Raw genomic sequence first — 19,563 nt, 5'->3', positions numbered from 1 at the left:
ATTAGCTTTCACAACAGTTGTGAGAGACCAGGTGTCTCTCTAAACGGCTGCCTGCAAGACAGCGGGGCTCTCTCTCCCCATTCCTGGTAACCCCAGTGCCTGGCACCGTAACTGAGTATTCTGTGAACAAGCACACAGAAACACATCAATGAATAGCAGACTCTCCATGTGGAAAGTCCATCTTCTCCACAGAGGTGTGTATTGAACAGCTGAGCCGGTGCAAATGGTGGCGCAGGGACCAGGGGTAAGATGGGTGGAAAGAGCTGCAGAGGAGGTGGGATCGGTTTGTGCACTGCGTGAAAAGGAGCCACGAAGCAGGCGCCAGGAGTGGAAATGACCCATAGGCGTGCCCTAGTGGGGCCACAGGGACCCCAGAGGTGCCCGCATAGGCTATCTGGGACTTGGCGAGGAGATGTGATCTTGCCCTGTGGGCAGATGTTGGAGTGTGGCTTGTGGAGGCCGGCTGAAGGAGGCTCAGTCCCCGCTGGGGAGTAGAGAAACACAGTAAGAAACACAGGTTGTAGCTACACGCAGATGCGGTTTCGGCAGGTTGGGGGCTGGCCTGAGCCTCTGCATTTCTCACACGCTCCCGGGTGAGGCTGGTGCTGCTGGTGCAGCTCTCATGGAGGAGCCAGGCTCTGAGACATGGTGGGTGCCCAGCGCAGTCTGCAGCCTCACCAGGCCTGTGGCCGGGCAGGCAGAGCAGGCAGGTAAAACAGGTGAACCCTGTTCATCAGCCTGCCTCAAACGGGTCCAGCCAGGTATCAGCAGTCACTGATTCGTGTGTCATCTTCATGGAGGTGGTGGATACTGAATGCTGGAGCTAAGTGCACAGGAGGGTTTTCTCCCAGGAAAGTCCCCAACCAGACAGAACAGGGACACTGAGCTGAGGTCTCTGGTCAGTTGGCCACAGCCAGCATCCCTAAGCAGGCTCGGCCTCTTTCTTACTGAGCTTTCATCTTTTATCCCTTCAGTTGGTTCAGTGCGATCGAAGAGAGAGTTATTCGTTTTTCTTTTCTTTCTTTTTTTTTTACATATTATTTTTGTTATTGGAGTATAGTTGCTTTACAGTATTGTGTTAGTTTATACAGTACAGCAAAGCAAATCAGCTATACGTATACATATATCCCCTCTTTTTTGGATTTCCTTCTCACTTAGGTCACCACAGAGTACTGAGTAGAGTTCCCTGTGCTATACAATAGATTCTCATTAGTTGTCTATTTTATACATAGTATCAATAGTGTATATGGGTCAATCCCAATCTCCCAATTCATCCCACCACCCCCCCTTTTTCCCTTGGTATCCTTATGTTTGTTCTCTACATCTGTGTCTCTATTTCTGCTTTGTAAATAAGATGGTCTATACCAATTTTTTCAGGTTCCACATATATGCATTAATATACAATATTTGTTTTTCTCTTTCTTTTAAAAATAATTTTTTTTGGTGGGAGTTATTTGCACAGCCTCCTCAGTTTGGAAATTCTGGGAATGATCTTATTTTTTTCAGATTCCACACATCTTCTCAATTTAATACATCTGTTACAATACAATCTAATTGCTCTAATCATGGCAGCAATGACAAATAATAACAGTAAGGAAACCTGGTGAAGTGCAGCATATCAGAGGTTACCAACTGCTTTTACTCAAACTTTCTCTTTTAATCCTCATATCACTCTAGGAGGATTTAGCATTTGTTCCATTCCACATTCCAGGACAAAGTCCAAGCCAAACATGGCATTTTCTGAGAATCTTGCATTTCTCATCCCATGGACCAAATAAGTAGGCTGACATTTTAAAATATGTTTAGCCCCAAACTGGCTTAGTTGCACAATAAATGAAAATGCTCTGTGCAGGGTTCTGGCAACTTGGAAGCTTCTTAGCTACAGGCACAGGGAGGCAAGGCTGGAAGGAAGCGATGCATCCACAGCCCATCATCGTCCCTCCAGGTGGTGGTTTGGAAGTTACTTTGGTGTGTCTGATGAGGCTGACTGACCACGCAGAGGGAGGGGGTCCTCTGTCCGCTGGGGCTTGGTGAAGCTGCCCCAGTGGGGACTTGGGTCTGGATCTGAACTAGTCGACAGAGCTCTCTGGGCTCCCCTTCAACACGTCCTACAGATGTGCCTTCATGAGCTGCAGCCCCTGCTCTGTGTTCACATGATCCTGGTGTCAGTCTGGGCACAGGTGGTCTCTTCTTGCCGTTTCCCCTTCTTTTGGTGCCCTGTATTTGCCCAGAATGTCATTATGCTTTAGTAAGATAAGCCTTGGGCCCTCCTGGCTCCCTGGGAGAGTTGCTCTAATCACCTCTGACCGCCAGCTGCCGACTGCTCTTCTGACCTGGTGAAGACAAAGACAGGTTACTTGAGTTCTTTGTGGACCATTCTTTGCAAGGACCAGGTAGTATGGCCGGGATAAGGATCAACTTCTTACCATGTCTACCCCTGTGATACCCAATGGTCACACATGACTGTGTAAATTTAAACTAAAAAAAAAATAGAAATCAAAGTAGGTAAGATTCGGTTGCTCTGTTGCATTAGTGGTATTCCACATTAATTGCGTTAGTACTTGAAATTCTTTTTTGATTCATTATACATACCTTTAATCTGTGAAGCTGATTGCAGTTCGCTGTGAGCCTAGCTGCTTTTACCTGGTTGGAATTCTGGTTACCTCTTCTAGTTGGGGGATGGAAAAATAAAGCAATACAGTTTTCTTACCTCCTTTACTCGAAAAGTACAAAAAGCAGCAGGCAAGATATTGGTTGTTTTCTTTTCAAAGATCAAAATCCCTGTAAAAGGAATATGCACAATAAAATGTTTAAATCCCATTTTGATTAGTTTGTCAGGCAACTAAATAGAAAAATTATTGCGGTGAGTTAGGTTTAAAATAGAGCAACCTCTCATGCAGTTACACAGATCAGATTAGAAGGCTGTTAGCTTTATAATTTTCTAGTTAGAGATTGTAAATGAAGTTTACAGTGTGTAAGTGGACTAAAGCCCCATGTCTAAACCCCAAGTAGGGATGGGAAAAAAAATACAGCACTAGTGCTGTATGGCCACAGGTGGCCAGTGGCTCCTGTGCGGGATAGCACAGATAGTTGCACTGGGTTGGAAGTGTGAGGCAGCCCAACAAAAGTCAGACAGAGTTCATGAAACTTGACAAGACATACAGAACATGACTATTTGGAGACAGTATCCAGGAAATCTGCAGGATCAATGAAGCATCAGGGTGGAGGTCCACATGCCATGGGTGCTCAGAATCAGGGAATCAGAAGGACAGGAGGGCCCCCTGAGCAGTGGTTCCTACAGCTTCCTCTCCCTGTGGCTCCGGCCCAGGTCTCCCCTACAGCCCAGGACGGCTGTCCTCTGCCCAGAGGCCTTCTCGGTTTCACCAGGTCCTCAATAATGTTTGGCCAGAGTTCTTCTCTGCTTTTGTCAGACGGCAGAGCCATGGTCTCATAGGTTGGATGGCTCACGGGGAAACCCAAGTTTCCAAGGAAGATTAAAGAAAAAAAAAGAAAAATATGAGTGCGTAATGAAGGAGAGCCAGCCCTACTAGGTCTACAGGAAATAAAATCCTTTGGTACTGGTAGAAGAGTAAATACTTTAATCATTGGAAAAGATTAGCTATCCCAGAAGCAAATACTAATAATAGAAACTTAGTGGTAACAGAGAAGGTAATTAATTCAATAAATGATGTTGAAAAATGTGTAGACTTAGTTGGGAGAAAATCAGTGAAGATCCTTAATTCATACCATATATAAAAATAAATTGAAGAAGAATTTAATGGAATATGTAGAAAGCTACAACACTAAAAATAACAATTTTTAAAAATTGAAGGGACTTCCGTGGTGGCACAGTGGTTAGGAATCCGCCTGCCAATGCAGGGAACACGGGTTCGAGCCCTGGTCCGGGGGGATCCCACATGCCGCGGAGCAACTAAGCCCATGCACCACAACTACTGAGCCTGCGCTCTAGAGCCTGCAACCACAACTGCTGAGCCCGTGTGCCACAACGACTGAAGCCCGTGTGCCTAGAGCCCGTGCTCTGCAACAAGAGAAGCCACTGCAATGAGAAGCCTGCACACCGCAACGAAGAGTAGCCCCCGCCCGCCACAACTAGAGAAAGCCCGTGCGCTGCAAGGAAGACCCAACACAGCCAAAAATAAATAATAAATTTATTTTTTTAAAAATTGAGGACCATTTAATTATGTCAAGAAGAAAAAGGGACTTTCCAAGAAGACAATCAATGGAAGACAATTATAAGCAGGATACAAATAGGTTCAGAGACTATTCAGGATCAGCAACGGTATAACAAAAGCACTGACCTTCTCCTGTGGTCACTGCTTTCATGAGTTCTGGTCCTGGCTTGCCCTACAGCCTTTGCAGCCCAGCCCCACAGCACTACTGGCTGACCAGACAGAGTCCACGTGCCATGCTGGGCTCCCACACAGCTGGATAAAGCAAAAAGCTTCAGAGAGCCTAACAGCATTCATTGTGAAATAACTAAAGGTATATAAGAAACTAGGGAACTGTGTGCCGCAAGGATTACAGGCAGATATTTTCCAACAGGAAAATGACCAAAGGGTTACTCACAGAACAAGAAAAGTAGAGACTGAAAAGCAAAGGGAAAATTCCTCAACCTCTCTAGTAACGAGAAGAAATTCATATTCTTAAAACTGAGCTATCACTTTTTGCCTGACAAATTTACAACCTTTTTTCTTTTCTTTCTTTCTTTTAATAAAACCCTCCTTTCTGCTAGAATTTCTGGTAGATAATCTCATTCACTCCTGGTCAGAGTCTGTATTGGTACAGAATTCCCAGAAAGAGTTTCTCAGTTTATAACATTGAAACTTAACATTATCTGTGCCCCTTTAACTGGTAATTCAATTCCCAGGAATATATCTTTATATAAAATATGATTTATCTATAAAGATCTATGTGCAATGAGGTTCTCTCTAGTTATGCTGAACTGTTAACATCAGAAGTGGTCAAGACTCAGAGCATGACTAAATAATTTAGGTACATTATTAAGATAAAGTATTACATGGTCACTAAAAATAATAGTTTTAAAGAATTTTAAATTACTTGGAAATGCTAAGTGAACAAAGCAGGATATCACATTGCATAGGCAGCCTGTTCACCATGATACATGTAAAATGCTTATTTGACTGTATGAAGGGGATGGTTTACTCACATTGCCATAGCAACGAAGAAGGGTACACACCCCACCCCCAAAATAACGATGGTTGTGCTACTAAGTTTGGCCAGCACAAGTGAGTTGTATTTCCTCCTGTGTATTTTGTCCATGTTTTCCAGCTTTTTTCAAAGGACCATTAATCATTTCTATCAAAAACGTCAATACAGAGATTTTTTAAAAGAGGTTTCAGTAATGAAGTGGCTCAGACCTATGGCAGTCCCCTCAGTCTCATCCTGTCCCTCCGCAGGAGTGTGAGAGAGGACAGAGAGGCCTGGAGTGGTACAGTCGCCACTGAATAGGAAGCAAGCCATAGATCCTGACCTTTGCAGGAGACACGGCCCTCAGAGGGGAGGGGTCTCCTGTGTGGGGTATCTGTGGAGATTTTGATGCAGAGGCAGAGGTCAGTTAGAAAAAGACAAGATGAGTATAATTAATTCAAGACATTAACTCACTCGACAAACCTTCATCAAACGCCTTTTCTACATTTTAAGTATTGCATCAGATGTTGAGTCTGCTCAGCCATGCATACTTAGTTCAAGAGAAGCCAGGGTGCAGATGGAGATTTTGGAAAACCTGGTTTGCTCAGCCAGAGTATTAGCCCAGGACCCAGGGAGCATAATGCATACTCGACTCTTGAACAGTCAGGAAGAGAATGGCGGGCGACATGCCAAAAACAGAACGATTAGAGTTGGAATCCCAAGTGAGAACCTCGTATTTGTCCAGCCCTGTGCTGCAAACTGTGAGAGAAGCAATAAAACCAGACCGCAAACTGCTCCTCATGCAGGAGATCCATATGTGAACACAAACACAAAAAGTTTAAATGACAGGACAAGACTGTGTATGGCTTAGAAGGGTCAGTCCCAAACGCTCAACTGAATGCTCCTTCCTGAAGATTTGGAAAGGAAATACATGTACACATGCGCTGCTATGGGCTGAGTTGAGTCTCCCCTAAGTTTATTTGTTGAAGACCTAACCCCCAGGAGCTCAGAATGTGACTGTATCTGGAGATGGGGTCTTTAAAGAGGAGATTAAGTTAAAATGGGGTCACTGGGGGTGGGCCCTTTAGGACTGGTGTCCTTATAAGGAGGAGAGGAGATGAGGACACAGACAGACAGAGAGAGAGGACCACGTGAGGACACAGGGAGGAGATGGCGACTGCACACCCAGGAGAGAGGCCTCAGAGGAACCAGCCCTGCCCACACCGTGATCTCAGCTTCCAGCCTCCAGAACTGGGAGGAAATAGGTTTTTGTTGTTTGACTCCTCTAGTCTGGAGCACTTCATTATGGCCGCCCAGGAGTCAGCTTGTCATTTAGCACTGCTCTTAAAACGGAGGTTCAACTCTGATTGCACAAACTCTGTCTCTTTCCTTTTGGGCCGTCATTGCCAATAAGACAGCTTTGACATCTGAGTTAACCCTTGACCCAGAAGTGTGTGGTTTTCCTGTTTAATTTGTGTATGAGCTTAGTGTCTATTTTTTGTGTCAAAAACAGAAGGGCCGGGGCATAGCAGTTTGATGATTCTCATCTCTCTCCATGGTCCATTTCAGATTCCACACCAATGAATTTAAGGGACTGAGCCCAGGTCAGAGCACTATGGTCTCTGTGTTCTTTCCATGGCTGGTGCGCCCTGGGTCAGTGACCTCTTGACCAGCTCTCTCTATAAGAGTCTGGCCATTTACTAGCAAACAGACTACAGTGTGTCAGAGGATGTGGGTGTCCTCCGACTTGAGTTTCAAAATGCTGTGTCAAGGAGACAGGAGAGAACATGGTTTTTCCTCAGATTCTTAAAGGGTCGGTGACCCCAAAACACTTAAAAACTACCAGGAAGCTTTGTGCATATCTACGGAATGTGAAATACTTCAGCTCTACCGTCTACTGTGTTGTTTTTTTCCCTACTTGGACCCCACCTCCTGGTGCCTTGGAAGGTGGAGGTGGAAGAAATGAATGGCATCCACTGTGTGCCTAGTTTGGGATTTCCAAGTAAATGAAAATGTCCGAGGAAATAGTCAGTGTGGGTTAAACCTCTGGTCCCCCAACATCTGCATCTGCATCTGACTTAAAACTTTTGTAGGAAGGAAACGTGGGGGAACCTCCACAACTTTTCCTCTGCTGAAATCTCCCCTTTGATCAGCAAGTGTGACTCACTGATTCCAGCTCTGGCACAGACGCCTCAGAGGAAGGCCGACTGACAAGAAGCAGGGTGGGGCTTCCCTGGTGGCGCAGTGGTTGAGAATCTGCCTGCTAATGCAGGGGACACGGGTTCGAGCCCTGGTCTGGGAAGATTCCACATGCCGCGGAGCAACTAGGCCCGTGAGCCACAACTACTGAGCCTGCGCGTCTGGAGCCTGTGCTCCGCAACAAGAGAGGCCGCGATAGTGAGAGGCCCGCGCACCGCGATGAAGAGTGGCCCCCGCTTGCCGCAACTAGAGAAAGCCCTCGCACAGAAACGAAGACCCAACACAGCCATAAATAAATAAATAAATAAAAGATGAGAACATTAGTATCCTCAGATTCCTATCCATCTCTTTATCCTCCTCCAGTTCAAGACATTTACCTTCTATCTTATAATCATAATTCTCACAATTAAAAAAAAAAAAAAAGAAGCAGGGTGACTACTTTCTTTAAGTATATTCTCAGAAAGTTCTGGCCAGTTTGGGAAAATTGCAGTGCCGTTAGGTCATAACAGTAGAACATAGATCTGACTGAAGCTGAGAGCAAGCAAATGAGGGGGAAGCAGTCGGGGTTAGGCTGCCGTGGAACCCGGGTTACCCATTCCCTGGAGCCAGCGTGCCCTGCCTGGTTATAAAGTCTCTGCAGCTTTTCACTAAGAACTCACACCAGCCTTTGAGAGAAACAGGGCGCTGATCTGACCTCCTCATTGATTGAGAAGATCAGGAATTGAGGTGCAGGAATCCAGGTGCTGCAAAACTCACGGCTCGACATTCTGAGTGATGCACTGGGTTCACAGTAATGGGAAGATGGGCATTTTAGGTAACAGGGAGAGTAAAATGCTTACTCATGGGCCTGACATTAACTGGTCGTGCCTCAAGGGTTTTTTAATTCAAGAATAATTTGGTTGCTAGAAAGAAAACATCCCATTTTTTATGTTAGCTGTCCAAACCCAAGTCTGTTTCTTTTCTTTGCAAAGAGAAAATAATGCTCAAAAGTGATACAGTTTCTCTTAAAATATGGTGTTGTTTAATCAGATCCACTTCCATGAAGACCCAATGATCTAATCAACAAACATTTATTGAGCAACTGGATGAACACACACAAAAACCATATCGTTGATGTAAAACAATAATGGATGTGAAAAGCAATGCCCTCGTTTTGGTATTACCGTGGATAATCATTATAATAACAAAATTGTATTTGTGACCCTCTTTACGTTTTATACTCCCGTGAGAGAACAGAGTTGCATACTCACAATCCTGGCCTAAGCTTTAGAACATCCAAGAGACATGAGGACCACACAGGTCATAGACCTCAGAATCAGAGCCAGATGCCCATCCAGTGAGTGTGCGCCATCTTAGGAACACACGTATGACAACAACAAACACATCAAAACAAAAACTGCCCGTGAAGGAGCTGCTGCCACTGCTGCACTTTCGGGGCTGGAGGTCCCTGGGTTCTGTCCCCGCCCTACCACTTACCAGCTGAGAGTTCTTCGGGAACTGACTGTCCTTTTCACGCCTCAGTTTCCTCATCTCTGATGGGGCAAATAATAATATATCTCAGGGGTGCTGAAAGGATTTTATGAGTCAGTATATGTGAAGGGCTGTGTTGTACCTGGAATCTAGCAAGCCTTCAGTTCGAGGGAATATGTAGAAATAGAGTTTGCTGCAGCCTTGGGGTCAAATAGCCAAGGATAAGGGATATTGGTGGGGGAAGAAACCTGGAGGTATGTGGAGCACAAGGAAATCAGTAATTGAGGAAACTGCACTAGAATTGCATATTTAAGATGCTGTTTCTGGAAACCAAAGTGTCTGGTAAGTTTTGTGTCTAGCAAAGTGCTAGGATACAAGATGATTATAATTCTTACCTTAGAATAGCCCCAGAAAAGAGGGCTATTCTATAATAGAATAGCTTTACCTTAAGAATAGCCCACCTACCTGGTGGGAGGGCCAGATATAGTTTTAGATCTAATATATCTATTAGAATATGCCTATTCTTAGGCATGACAGGTACAGTAGAAATGTTGGAAATAGTGGAAGTAGTTGGAAAGTCTTCTTGGAAGAGGTAAAAGTTTAATGAGGTCTTGAAATATAGGTAAAGTATTGTGAAAAAAAGTAATTTGAAAAAGTGTAAGATCAGAAATTAGAATACTGTATTTAGGCAGTACTGGGAATTAAATTATAGAAATACCTAAGAAGTGGTAATCCCAAAATCGAGGATCAAGTTAAACAATCCAGTATTGGAAATACAACGTTCAAAATATTGTACTGAATCGACATGGAAGCATCATGTTTTAAAGGATTTAAAATTTTTCCCCAGGTTCTGTTTTGGTCCTAGCCACTATATTCCTGACATAAATTTGACGCTTCTCTTTTTGACTAAGAAAAGTGGAAGATTTTTAACCAAGAGAATTCAGTCCTGATGCTTCAAATTGCCGATTTGAAATGATCTTGGTCATAGCTTGAAAAGCATATTAAGTTACAGAGATGCAGTTACACACAGATTAAGTTTAGGAATTCTAGACTCAAAATATTATTATTGTTTTTATTGTTATTGCTCCATTGTTTTGGAGCTGTACATGTCTAATATTTTATTTCCTTTCTGGGAATGCTTTTAGTTCTGAGGATTTCTGTGTTTTCAACAAAAGTCAATTCATTTATTCTTACAACTATCTCTGGAGGGTCTTGAAAAAGTAAGAAAATCTGCATTATCCTAACTGGTGGTTATAAAGTTGTATTTAATAGACTTTATTTTTTAGAGCAATTTTAGGTTTAGAGGCAGGTACAGAGAGTTCTCATGTACCCTGTGTCTCCACTCATGCACACCCTCCCCACCATCACCATCCCTACCAGATGGTGCATCTGTTACAATTGATGAACCTACATGGACACGTCATCCTCACCCAGAGTCCACAGTTTACATCAGGATTCATTCTTGGTGTTGTCATTCTATGGGTTTGGACAAATGTATAATGGCATGTATCCACCATTATAGTATTATATAGAGCACATAAAGATCTATTTTTAACCTTACATACTTCATGTCTGAATCAAGTTATCCTCACTATATGATTTATATACATTGTCTCCAGGAGCTTTCGATATATAAAGAAAGAGAAAGGGAATATACAAATAGGCATAAGGTGTGTAGTGGCTAGATATGTGAATTTTAACATAACAGTTAAACCCCATGATATAATTGAATTCACTTTCTCACCTGTAAAATGGGGACAATAATAGCTTCTTATTTACTCCCAGGGCTACAATGAGGATTGAAAACCAACACATGAAGGACATTTGGAACTAAGCCCTACTGATGATTAGAAGGCTACAGTGCTAGCAGTTATTGTCAAAGGGGAGTTAAGAGAACAAAACAACACTTACTGATTTATATTTTCATTTGACAAAAATTTCATGAGTGATTACACAGTAGGAACCATATTAAAGGACTGGAATTAAAAAATAAACAGATGAATGCCTAAGAACTTCATTGTTTATTGTGGTAAAGTGACATATAAATGTCATTACATGTTATAAATATATATATATTATAAATGTTCATTATAGTGTAAGGTGCAAGACAATCAATAAAGTACCTTCAAAGTGCTCTAGATGTACAGAGAAAGAATTCATTCTTAACTCACATGAAAGTAAATTTGTGTCCCTCTAGAGGAATGATTATTTAATCATGTTCCATATTGAATTCAGTATCAGAAACATCCATATAGAAATTGTCTTAATCCTTTTGGGCTGCTGTAACAAAGTACCACAGACTGGTGGCTTATAAGCAACCAGAATTATTTCTCACAGTCTGAGGCTAGAAGTCCAAGATCAAGGTGTCAGTAGATTTGTTTTCTAGTCAGAACCTGATTCCTGGTTCATAGGTGGCATCTTTCCACTGTGTCCTCACATGGCAGAAAGGGCAAGGGAGCTCTCTGGGGTCTCTTTAATAAGGACACTAATCCCATCATGGGGGCTCCACGTCATGACCTCATCACCTCCCAGAGGACCCACCTCCTAACACTTATCACCTTGGGGGTTAGGTTTCAACATGGGAATTTGAGAGGGGCACAAGCATTCAATCTATGGCAGAAAGGTACTACGTAAGAGTTAAGGTGGGCTATCCTGGGCTCCTGAAGCAGAGATAAGACAGAGACACCTGGAACTGGATTCGGACCATCCCTCGGGAGGAGAGGGTGGCCTGGCTGTCTTGGAGTCTGTTCACAATTAGGTGGAGCTCCTGAGGTGGCACGTGGACAGGTGTGTGAGGCCTGCATGAATGTGGCATAAGCATGTGAGGGGGTGAAGATCCAACAAACCCTGACTTCCTGGTTCCTACAGATCTACAGCCCACCTGTTAAGAGTGTTTTCACCAAACCCATTTTTACTAGATTTGAGCTCTGCCCTTACCATGGTCTGACCTTTGAGGTCATGGTGAGCTAAGAGGCAGTGCTGTTCTTGAAAAGTGGGCCCAAACACAAAGATGTAAAAAGAGCAGCATGAGATCAATTCAGATGCAGCCTCTGGGCCCCTTGGGAGAGTCCAGGGCTTCTACAAACAGAGCTTGTACCTGGGGCCTGTGCCGGGGGCCCATGCCTGCTATTGAGGAGCATAGGGCTACTTCAGGGGCTTTAAAGAGCTGCCTAGAGCAAATGTTCTGAAGGTGACCGTGGCCTATTCCAAGTTCTTTGCACTCTCTCTGGGTGCCCCTGCTTGGAACGATAGCCAGCTTTAGAGCAGTCCCCGGTGGCTATTTCAGAGTTTGTCAGTGGGTCAGGCTTTTAGGGTCTAGGTATTAATAGTGCCATGCTGTAAACAAGAGCTTTCCCGTATTTTTCACATCAAAGCAGTGAGAGGAAATGGTAACAGTTAGAGAGCCCCTGGGATAATTGGGTGCTGCTGCTCCCAAGCAGAGGTTCAGTGCCTGGGATATCAGCACCTGCACACACCTGAGACCGACCCACCAAGGCCAGCTCGCCTGGCTGTGTGGATTCAATCTCAGTAGCCGACCCATGGAGCATTGATCATCTTCCCTGCACTCTCTTAATTTATCCTACCGTGTTTCATTTTAAGGATTTTTACAAGTCTTCTGAGACCAATTATGAAAGAAGAACCAATATGTAAATTTAAAAATAAAATAGTCACAAACTAAATTCACTTGTAAATATGAAGAGATACGTACAAAATGTGTCCAGAACAAATAGGGTAGAGAATCCTACTTTCTCTCCAATTTTCCCATTTCTGGGTCCTCGGTAATGTGGAAGAGAAAAGCATCAGCAGATTCAGTTTAGCCCCCTTTGGCTTAATGGTTTTCTCTCTCCTCTACCATTTTTTATTAGTGGAGAAATGCCCCAGCAGAAACTGTTGTCTGGTTAGACTGTGAGAACTTGAACCACTGAGGCAGCACCACGCGTTGATGAGCTTCCAGCAGGCCAAGGAGCTCCGGAAGGGCTAGTGCAGCTTCTGGCAGCAGCAAACATCAATGGACCCGTGAGACTGAGGCCCTGCTGCGGTGAGTTTGCTTGTTTGGTTTTCAGTGGATCCTATCTTCTGATCAGAAGGGGTCACTGAACTAGGAAGGAATGACAGAATTGCTTTCTTTTCTACATTTTGCTGTGTGTTGCATCACAGCTGGGTGCTACTGTCCCTCCTATGGGCTGTTTGTATTTGGGCAATTCAGTGAAGTAAATACTACTAGGTTCAAGTCTTTGTCGCTCTGAGTCTCACCTCTCCCAAACCTCAAACAATTAAGATTCCTGCCATGGGCTCCTGCAGAGGTTAGGTTTGGATTTCAATGACGTAGAAACAACACTTTTCATGGTTGTTTTGGTCAGTCCATTATTTTAGGAATTCTACTCCACTTTAGTGTGAAGTAGAGGTTGTTACTTACTGAGCTTGAGATGTTGGTTTTCCTTAAGGTGGAACACAAATGGAGGACTGGTTTTTCTTTATTTATGATTCTTTGTTTTGACTACATAATGCAAATATAACTGAGTAAAAGAGTTAGAGATTAATTCACGTGGCTGGGTGATTTGTGAGTCTTCATTACTCCTCATGTGAGTAGTTTCACTCACTAAATTTATGGAACACCCAGCAGGGCCAGGCTGATGATAGGTAAGGGGATGCAAGAAAGAATGAAACACAGGCCTGCCCTGGGTAAGGCCGTGGGTTAAAGGGAATACACAGACCAAATCACTTCAGTTGATTTCCAGTAAATTATGTGATTAGAGTCCTGCTCTGATACATTAGTCAAAATGGTTAGTATTGTGTAGACTTAGCTCTTTCCTCTGTTTTTTGAATTTCTGAATGTGTGAAGTTCTGAATGAAGCACAAGAGATGAACAGGAGGAAGTTGATCAAGAGGATCAGAGAGAGTGGTGGGCTCATGTGGGGGGCGTGTACAACGTACACACGGAGGGAAGCTGGTGGCACAGACAACCACACGCCACCTCCAGGAACAGCAGAAGACATAAGAGTTTTCACTTTCGATTGTGTGGTTAATGAGTCTTCAGACTTAAAAAGAAAGTATGCATTTTGCAACTTTAATTTATAAGGCTGCGTATTAAAATTTCGGAACATCCCACCACAATAAATGTGACTGTCGGGCTAGGTGGATTTGTCTGAGTCTTTGCAAAGGGAACCTAGGCTCTGCAAAGTATAACTCACTTCTAACTGGACCATATCCAGTTGGAGAAGCATTCGAATGGGTACATTTTGAGAGCTCCTTAGGCATGGCCATTGGTGTTCTCTCATCCTTGACCAGTGATATACATATGTCTTTTTAAGTCTTTCATGTCCTTCTGTCTGGAGCGTGAAATGTCCATCAGTGGAAGCAGGCCAGCACCATCACCCAGGACTTCACAGGTCCCACCTGAGGCTGGACCTTAACAACTAAGGCCTGTTGCTGTTCTGCCTCCCTCACTTTTACTTAACTGCCTAGGGATGTGCTCTTCCATCTGCTTCCATTGTGAAGTCTGTTCATAGCCAGTAAAGGTTTTCCTCTCTGAACCGGCCTTCAGGAATGAGAAGGGAAGTCTCAGAGAGCAGGGAAAAAGAGGGATGGAGCAGAGCCCTGTCAAGGTGACCCAGGGAACCCAAACCTCTCTGTAAGTAAAGGAAATAAATGCCTCTGAGAAATGTCTCCAAGAAGATCAGCTGAACAAAACAGGAATGCAGGTGAGGTTGTAGGCATGCAGCGTGCTTCCAGTGGCAGGAGGAGTTCATGAGCCGGTTGCCGAAAATGTAGGTGGCAAGAGGATATCAGTCAGGCAAGGATGCTCAGCCAGGGGGTAGCCAACCCTTTTGCAAACAGCAGGTACTGTCCCAGCTTCAAAGCTCTGGTGTGGAGGACTGTGATTACCACATACTACTGAGCAAGACTTAAAGGTGTGGCAGGTGCCACACTGGGTGGGGTTGGGAGCTAGCAATTGGTGAGAAGCACTTAGAGATCCTGCAGACCAGTCACGCAGAGGGTTCCCAGAGCACCTGCTTCAGTGGTTATTCTGGGGCCCAGTCAAACCTCAACAGAACAGTAAAACAATATGTCCACTGAGAAGGAGAGCCATTATCGACTGGCCGATGTGGACATGGCTAGAGACCGTCTCCTTTCAATATTTACTTCTGTCTAATAGGAAGAATGGCCAGTGTAATTCACAGAGTGCTGAATAATTGACTCACTGTTGTAATGTATGAAGTTTCCTTTCAATTCTCAGAGCACAAATAAGCAAATCACTATTTTGTACAGAATTAGATCATGGGTCTTTTTTCTATACAATAATTGAAATTCTGCTGGAAATAACAAAGGGCAACACTTCCCCAACCAGAATTTTAAACCTCCTGATGCAAATAAATTGCACATCTTTGACATTGCAAATGAGTTGCTACTATTATGAAAGCATTAATAGTAGTATAAGTATCCTTAAAAAGATGTGCATCAATTTATTCCAGTAGTAAATCCAAGATTTACTTAGATCTTCACAAGATCAATCATGCCACTTTCCAAGAGGAGTGAATATTAAAAGAGTTGATAGTGCACACAGCGATAGCAAGAATTACAATAGCTTACCAATGTACATCAAAGACTTATCTACCTTAAGCTTCTGCAAAAGAGGAAGTTATTTTTTTCACAGTGGTATATACTATGCATGGATAAATAATCAAAATTAAACTGAGAAAAGATGGATGCAAACAGAGCTGATACGGATTGGGAAAGAGCTTTGTTGTTTTGTTTCATAATTATGAGATGTAAGGGACCCAGGAATATTTGAGAAAGAAATTGTCCAAATGAAAATCTGAATAGCTTTAGAAAATGTGTGTACATGCATACACACACCATCCCTGTCCCTGGAAAGCAGATTTCTCTCTCATTATGTGGAAGTAATTAAGCAGAGGGGACAACAGCAGTCACCCTGAGGGTGTTAGAGGAAAAGAAACTGCAGGCAGTTTATACAGTTGGGACAGATAGCTGCCTGCTCTCCTGTCTGAGTTCAAAGGACAAAGTGAGAGAGGTCTGTAGTTACAGAATTTAACAAAATCAAAAAGCCTGAGACTGATGTTGCCTCAAACAAGAGTCAACGCTGTGACCAGGCCCTTAGAAGAGATGAAAAGTTGCAGCTGTTTCCCACCTCCTGGTCACCATGTTTGCGACTGCGGTTCTCACATATGAATGAAGGAGTATAAACTTCTTAAGTGCAGGAATGTGCCTTCAGTTGCAGGAAGCATTGTATCTTGTGTATCCTGGGTGCCCAGTAGCAGCTATCAACCGACCACTGTCTATTCAGGTGAAGGGTCTAGAAACAGTTTTGTGCAACTAATACATTGAGGGCCAGAGAGTGTGTCACATGAACATGAACAGACATAGAGCGGAAGCTGGTGGCTCTCTTCAAATATTTTAAGGGATGCCAGATGGAAGAGGTGTCTACTTTAAATTTTAACCAAGCAAGACCCTATGGGGCCTTCCCAGGACAGAACCACCTTGTCCTTCACCTGCCTCTTGTCTGTAGAAAAACTTTAGTCAAAGAATAAATTTAATCAGAGAAGTGAGAAAATGCAGAAAGAAAGGAGAACAGTCAAGCAAGACAAAATGATGATAATTTAACCATAAACAAAGTCAAGGACCTTGAATTCCTCCTCAAGGGCTATAGATAATATTCTGAGGCATATCCTTTGAGCTGTTTTGCCGATACTGAAACCCCCATCAGGTGGAAAAAGTTAACTCCATGATAAGCAGACTATAACCATGACATAAGCTGCTCCGTCTTACACAGTTCCAAAACTAACCTCAAGGAAATGGGAACAAAACGACCCTGGAACCGAAGGTTAACTGTACTTAAAACAATCAAGATGATGCTTATCAGAACACTGCAGGACCAATTTCAAGATGATTGCTGGAGCTGACTGTGCTGCTCTGAACGTAGCTCCTTTCCCCCACACACCCCTGAAACTTCCCTTTAAAAGCTTTTACCCCTTGATCGACAGCAGAGAGGTGGTTCTTTGGGACATGAGTTCACCTTCTCCCCAGGTTGCTGGCCTCCTGAATAAAGCAACCTTTTCTTTCCTACCAATACTTGTCTCTCGAATATTGGCTTTCAAGCTGCAAGCAGCCAAAACTGAGTTCGGTAGTAAAATCACCAAAGGGAAGGTCTAGAACTAAGGGATGGAAGCTACTTGGAAGCAGATACTCATTGTAATAGAGAATTTTTAGCCATCAAAGTGCCCCAGCATTTTGGAAGCAGTGAGCTTTATGTCTCTCCAGACTGAAAATGAGTAAGTTCATGAACAGCTTCTCAAATCGTATCCCCAGGCAATAGGATTTGCTGGAAAGTCTAAAGAAGAGCTGTGTTTACATGACACATAAGTATTGGTAAATGCATCAAACTCTTGTCGAGAAAGTAAACTAATTTTACAGTTGTCATACAGCCTGAACATTAATTGAATTCAAAGGTCTTTGTCACTAATACATAATATCAGCTGGTTAAGAAAAGAGTGATAATCTCTCGAGTGACAACTTTGAGACCTGAGAGAGTTAATCATGGAATTAGTGAACCTGGCCCTTCTGCTTCTGACACTTCTATACAACATCCTCCACTTTCCTCTTGACTGACCATCTTGTTGTCCACAGTGGCCTAAAGGGCTGTATGGCCTTTTGGGATGGAGCTCAGATTTACCACATTCTCTTTCATGAGTGCACGAGGCACATGGAAGTCTCAGTGGGATGGCCGTGTCTGGCCTCACACACTGGACTTGAGAAGAATTCTCTGGAATCAGACAGCAGGCAAGAGAACGTGTGACAAGTAAGATTTATGTTCTCACGGGAGCCTGATAAAATTACTGCAGCATACTAAACCAGATGTGACTAAGTTTAAAACAATCTTGTTAGGATAAATAGGTTCTTAAAACATCATTAAAACTGAAAGCTGATGACGTCTTGGACAAACACTGGCTTTTCTGAGTGTCTGCTCAGTCATTTTTTTGTGAGGAAGAAGCTGCCACACTGAGTCCTGGTCATGAATAATGTATGGTAACCAAGCCAGTGAAACAATCTCCAACAAAAACATGTCTCCATACCAAATTCACACGTCACAGGACCCCAGCTAAGTAGGTAGCTATGATTTCTATTGTGTCCCCTGCTTCTGGTGTTCTTGAACATTTGAACATATGTCTCAGGGCTCTGCTGAGAGTCCCTCTGTTTGAACGTGGAAGGGAACCAGAGGGGGAGAGTGTGGATACCTTCCTGTTGATAGGTCTTACAGTGCAAGACCTGGAGGGCCAGTCACAGAAAGGAGCAGGGGAGAGAAACTCTAGAATCTGCTGCTTGACCTCTTATGGCCAGAGAATTTGGGTCTATATTAACTTCCATGAAAAACTTGGAATTAGATCTAGGAAGAGTAGCTTGTGATGATGATGTTTTTAATCACTCAACTGTAACAGTTGGTTATTTTTAACCTACTGCTATCTTGGAATCCATAGAGAGAAGCAAGTTAGAAAGTGTCTAAGAGCTGATAAAATTTCAGCAGGAAATATGTGGAGAGGATTAGTGAGCAAAGCAATAAATTTGAACGTGGATCTATGACTGGCTAAGGAATATCTTTCTACTCTTCCCGTTGCCTTGGGGATATTTCTCCTCCTCTGTTCTTATCCCATTTGTTTTCACTATGAGGATTAGCTGATATTGGATGATCACATGCCATTAGTTTGCGGGTCACTGCTTAGAAATTGTCATCATTTAAAATTTGGTTAACTGATTTCTGTGAGCATTGTATTAATTACTAGTAGATGTCAATCATTTGCACTTACGGCTTCTGTTCTGCTTAGGTGTGCTGCTGGCTCTGGCTCTCCTTTGGGAAAAATCTCTAGTCTATCACTCACACGTCTTCCTTAGCGTCTTTCCCTATAGCTGCCTACAAATAGATAGAATGTCCTAATTCAGTGTATCAGTTGGATCACAAGATGTGGTGAAGAAATCATTTGTAGAGCTTCAAGATGGCGGAGGAGTAAGATGTGGAGATCACCTTCCACCCCACAAATACATCAAAAATACATCTACATGTGGAACAGCTCCTACAGAACACCTACTGAACGCTGGCAGAAGACCTCAGACTTCCCAAGAGGCAAGAAACTCCCCACATACCTGGGTAGGGCAAAAGTAAAAAGAAGAAACAGAGACAAAAGAATAGGGAGGGGACCTGAACCTCTGGGAGGGAGCTGTAAAGGAGGAAAAGCTTCCACACACTAGGAAGCCCCTTCACTGGCAGAGACAGTGGGTGGGCGGGGGGCGGGGGAGGTTTCGGAGCCACAGCGGAGAGCACAGCAACAGGGGTGCAGAGGGAAAAGCGGACAGATTCCCGCACAGAGGATGGGTGCTGACCAGCTCTCACCAGCCTGAGAGGCTTGTCTGCTCACCCGCTGGGGCGGGTGGGGCCTGGGAGCTGAGGCTTTGGGCTTCGGAGGTCGGATCCCAGGGAGAGGACTGGGGTTGGTTGCGTGAACACAGCCTGAAGGGGCTAGTGCGCCACAGCTAGCCGGGAGGGAGTCCGGGAAAATGTCTGGAACTGCCTAAGAGGCAAGAGACCATTGTTTCGGGGTGTGAGAGGAGAGGGGATTCAGAGCACCGCCTAAATGAGCTCCAGAGACAGGCGCAAGCTGCGGCTATCAGTGTGGACACCAGAGACCGTCATGAGACGCAAAGGCTGCTGCTGCA

At 43.8% G+C, this 19,563-nt stretch overlaps 1 long non-coding RNA gene across 1 annotated transcript; it reads right to left on the bottom strand.

Annotated features, from left to right (window-relative positions):
- Positions 1-1,493: 1,493 nt before the first annotated feature.
- LOC309625904 lies at positions 1,494-18,152 on the bottom strand. Its single transcript, XR_014242786.1, has 2 exons — positions 2,593-18,152; positions 1,494-2,333 (listed from the first exon to the last, which is right to left on the bottom strand). It is a non-coding gene; the product is annotated as an uncharacterized lncRNA (long non-coding RNA).
- Between the last annotated feature and the right edge of the window lie 1,411 nt (positions 18,153-19,563).

Source organism: Balaenoptera borealis (genome assembly GCF_965194805.1).
Source record: "Balaenoptera borealis genome assembly, chromosome: 3".
NCBI classification, from domain to species: domain Eukaryota; kingdom Metazoa; phylum Chordata; class Mammalia; order Artiodactyla; family Balaenopteridae; genus Balaenoptera; species Balaenoptera borealis.
Note: the sequence above shows the minus strand (reverse complement) of the source record. Positions and strands in the feature narration are given on the sequence as shown.